This window comes from Chrysemys picta, chromosome 24 (genome assembly GCF_011386835.1).
Source record: "Chrysemys picta bellii isolate R12L10 chromosome 24, ASM1138683v2, whole genome shotgun sequence".
NCBI lineage: Eukaryota > Metazoa > Chordata > Testudines > Emydidae > Chrysemys > Chrysemys picta.
This window is the reverse complement of record NC_088814.1, coordinates 771,503-775,748: the sequence shown is the minus strand read 5'-3', so window position 1 is coordinate 775,748 and position 4,246 is coordinate 771,503. Positions and strand designations below refer to the sequence as shown.

The 4,246-nt window shown below is 50.7% G+C and overlaps 1 long non-coding RNA gene across 1 annotated transcript; it reads left to right on the top strand.

Annotated features, from left to right (window-relative positions):
- Window positions 1-259: 259 nt before the first annotated feature.
- On the top strand, window positions 260-3,360 carry LOC135977352 (uncharacterized). Its single transcript, XR_010594808.1, has 2 exons — window positions 260-1,958; window positions 3,028-3,360. It is a non-coding gene; the product is annotated as an uncharacterized LOC135977352 (long non-coding RNA).
- Window positions 3,361-4,246: the final 886 nt, after the last annotated feature.

Sequence of the window (4,246 nt, the reverse complement as noted above, 5' to 3'; positions counted from 1 at the left end):
GGGTGCGGACCGGGATCGGAGCGGCGGGGCCCGGGGCAGCGGACCGGGCGGGCGGGCGCAGGACACCGGGCAGCGGCGGCTGGACAGCTGCGAACAGCTGGGCTGAGCTCGGATCTGCGGGAAACCCGGAGCCGGAATCCGGGGCGTGGCTGGAATGAGGGAAAACGTGGAAGGCGGCGCACGGAGCGGAGCCAGCAGCTCCCTCCGCCGGGCGCGGCGTCTCACGCAGGGAGGCTGGAGCTGGAGCCAGGACTCCTGGGTTCTCTTCCCCACACTGCGAGTGGGGTGGGGTCTAGCGGGTTAGAGGACGGGGAGTCAGAACGTAACCCACAAGTAAGGACCCCAGTGTCAAACCCAAGCTCCCAGAGACGGTAGCCAAAGGCCAGTAACAAGCTGGTCTCATCAAATGCAAAGTTGAACAGTGAAAGTCTTTAAGGATGAAACAGTCGCCAGGATCCTGCTGCATTCCCCATCCTGCAAATGTTACATCAACCCACTGGAGGGTTTTCTAAAGAGAGGCTCTAGTTCAAATAATCTGGATTCAGACCAAATCATGGGACAGAAACAACTTTAGCAACACTGGTGTTAATTAGCTTTCAAGGGATGGGGGGAGACATCCATTCTGGTCGTCCTGGGCCTCTCCGGCAACATTCATCACTGTCCACCTGGAGATAGTGCTGTCCCACGTCAGAGAGGTGGCAGGGGCCCAGGGGAATGCATCTCTGCCATTACACCCCCTATTTATGGGGTACCACAAGGATAAATTGTCTCTCTAGTTCTGTTCAATGTCGGCCATAGACCCACTGGTCAGACGAACTTGCTGATGGAGGACACCTCTTCCCCACAGGTGCGTGCCCCTGGTGCCCAGGGCTCAGATGAGATCAGCTCATGGATGATGAAGGACAGCAGGTTGAAGCTAAACCCAAGCAAGACCGAGATGATGCTGGTTGGCAGAGGGAAGTATTTTGAGGAGTTTGCAGCCGTGGTGCAGTCTCATTTGGTTGAAGGTTCACACCCACAAATGGTTGATTCAGACCATAGTTGAGGAGACTTGTAGATTCCTGATTAACATAAGAGCAGCCAGACTGGGTCAAACCAATGGTTCACAGAGACTTGTATCCTGTCTTTCAACAGAGGCCAGTGCCAGATGCTTCAGAGGGAATTAACCAAACAGGGAAATTATCACATGATCCACCCCTGTCATCCAGGCTTGCAGTCAGAGGTTTAGAGACGCCTGGATCATGGGGTTTCAATCATCCCTGACCATCTTGGCTAATCTTAGCTTTTCTGAACCCAGTTATACTTTTGGCCTTCACAACCTCCCTGGCAGCAAGTTCCACAGGTTGACGGTGTGTTGTGTGAAGAAGTGCTTCCTTATGTTAGTTTTAATCCTGTCCCGCTGTCCTGTCCTGGCAAACAATGATCTGGCCTCAGTTAGTCATGCCTTTATCACCTCCCATGGGGACTACAGCAGTGTACAATACCTAGACACGATGTCTTCAGCGCCAAGGAAACGCCATCTAGTACAGAACACTGCACTGTGTCCCTTCAGCAGTGCTGGCTCCTGTGAACACATCACACCTGTCCTCTGCTCCCTGTGCTGGCTTTTCATACAGCAGCAAGTCAAGTGCAAGGTCTCGGTCCTTCCAGGAGCTCCAGGGCCTGGTCCCGGGCTATCCAAAAGACCCTGCAGCTCTATGATGAAGATGGTAGTCAACAACTCCAATCCCCAGGCACAGTGGAACTTTCTACATCTGAATAAAAATTTCACTGCAGCTTGTTCCAATAAGCTGTTGCATTCACAAACAAACAAACAACAAAGGGTAAAGCTCATCTGTGTGCTCGTCTGGGCCTGTCTGAGACTGTGGAATGAACTCTCCCAGGAACGAAGAGCCATCACAAACCTCACGTCACCACCTTCCACACCTGCCGTCTCCAATATAAATGAAGAACAGCAGGTACATTTGGAAAAACAAACAAACTTCCAAACAAAACCAACCAAAGCAAAACACTCCACTGGGGAGAGAATGACCCACATGTGACAATGTTAGTCACAATGCTTAATACACAACTGGAAGGTGCTCGGGCCTAGATCCACAAAGGTATTTAGGTTCCGAACTTCAAGAGTTAAGAGCCTAAACACCTTTGTGGATCTGGGGTTCAGATACTATGGTAATAAGGGTGGTATAAGAGTTTATATAGCATAGAATAGACTCCTGGGTTCTATTCCCAGCTCTGGGAGGGGGGGTGCTGTTGTGAGGAGTTAGGATTCCTGGGTTCTAGCTCCAGCTCTGGGAGGAAGTCATGTCAGTGAGAGTGGAGTAGGGGCACTGAGAAGAAGATACAAACTCCAGCTCTCAGAAAGCATATTAGCTTGCACCAAATCTAAAACTATATCCAAGATACAAATAGTCCTTTGCAAAGCCCCTAGGTGCATATTACCATCATCCCAATTCCTGTGGGGAAAGGAAACCACAATGGAAAAGAAAGAATAGGAAATGCAGAATATTTATTCCTGCGGGGCAGTTCAGAAGAAACATCCATAGTACACATTCTCTCAGCTCCAGACAAATGGGGATGTGACATATGACCAGTGCATGTCCCTTGCTCCAGCGATGCTGCCTTCCTGTAAATGTTCCTTAGTAATTTTTCTGTGTTAGATTTTAGCTTTGTCTTTCGAAACAGGAGAGAAAGAGACAACTCAGCAAATCCAGAGAATTCCCTGAGCTGCAGCTGTGTGTGTTTCGAAAGCTCCAGACAGGGATGAAGCAGGGGATTTTAAGATCATTTACAAACCTTTTAAAGAGACAAGGGAGTGTGCAGCTCTCTCTCTTGCACCAGCAATAACTCAGCAGGACAAATTCATCCCTGGTGTAGCTACACAGACTTAATTTGAATTACAATGGGGTTGTGCGTGGAGAGAACGCGTCAGAGAGCCCAGGAGAGTGTGCAGGGCTGAGCCGTCCACCAGAGTAAAGCAAGTGGTTTAATGAAAACCAGAACATAACACATCCCTCTTGTTCACAGGAGCACAGGAATGGCTGGACGGGATCAGACCCATGGTCCATCTAGCCCATGCTGTTTTCTCCAGCTGTGGCCGGCTTCAGAGGAAGATGCAAGAAACCCGTCAGTAGGCAGATGGGAGATAATCTGCCCCCATGAAGATCTCATTCTAATGCCCAATAGTTAGAGATTGGTTTCAACTTTGACCCATGAGGGGTTTTCTCCCTTCCCTTCCAATACTCATTTTGTTACCATTAGCTGCTCTATCTCCGGATACGCCAATCCCTCCTTGAACCTTGCGAACCCCTTTGTCTCAGCGACACTGTTTTCTGAATGATAAATGTTACATTCAAAGCGGTTACATTGATCTGTTTGTTGCTTTGAGCAAAGGGGAATGGCCAGTGGGGAGTAGGAAAATCCTGTCCTAGTTCTCGCTGCCTGTGGCTGGCGACTGCTCCGAGGAGGGACATGCTGAGATTGCATGCTGGGTTACATGGTGCAGGGAATGCATCCCCCCAGTTTGAAAGAGTTGCTCTCAGAGCACTTGCTGAAGGTGGTCTGTATAAAACATTGACTGGGTCCCACCCTGCTTCAGCAGACAGCATGTGTGTGACCACGGCCCCAGATCCCAAGGCCTGGGAAGTTTGCAGCTTGGGTTCAGTGGGAGCTTTGCATGATCATGGCCTTGTTTTGCAAGGGGCTCAGTGCCCTCGACTCCCATTGACTTCAGTAGGGGCTGAGGGTACTCAGCCCCTCCCAGGAGTCACTTGGCACCATGCAGGATTGTTCAGAAAGCCTCAGGAGCTATGGTGGAGGGGGTGGGCAGTGGGATCGTGAAGGAAGTGGAAGACAAAGGCAGGAAAGCAGCCAGCACTGCAAAGGGTCTGTGCAGGAGACAGCTCAGAGGTTCTGCTGTGTGGCACATTTAAGGGGCGTTTACGTGCTGCACTAAGAACAGGAGAGGAGGGGTCCCAAGGCTGCTAGTACTACAGAACACAGAGCAGTTCCTGGGATGCTGCATCAGTCCCTACTGCCTCTGCTGGCCCCAGCGCCGATGTTCTGGCCCAAGAAGTATAGGGGGGCTGGGCTGCTGCGTATTGGATGTGTTGGTTTAGGAAGGGAGCGTTAAAGCAAAATCTCTCTCCTGTTTCCTGCTGTTCTTCCTAGGAACTCTCCTAGTCTGCTAGAGTTCAACGTGTGTACCCCCAAGTGTCCCAAAGAATTACTCCTTGTCGGGAGGGAG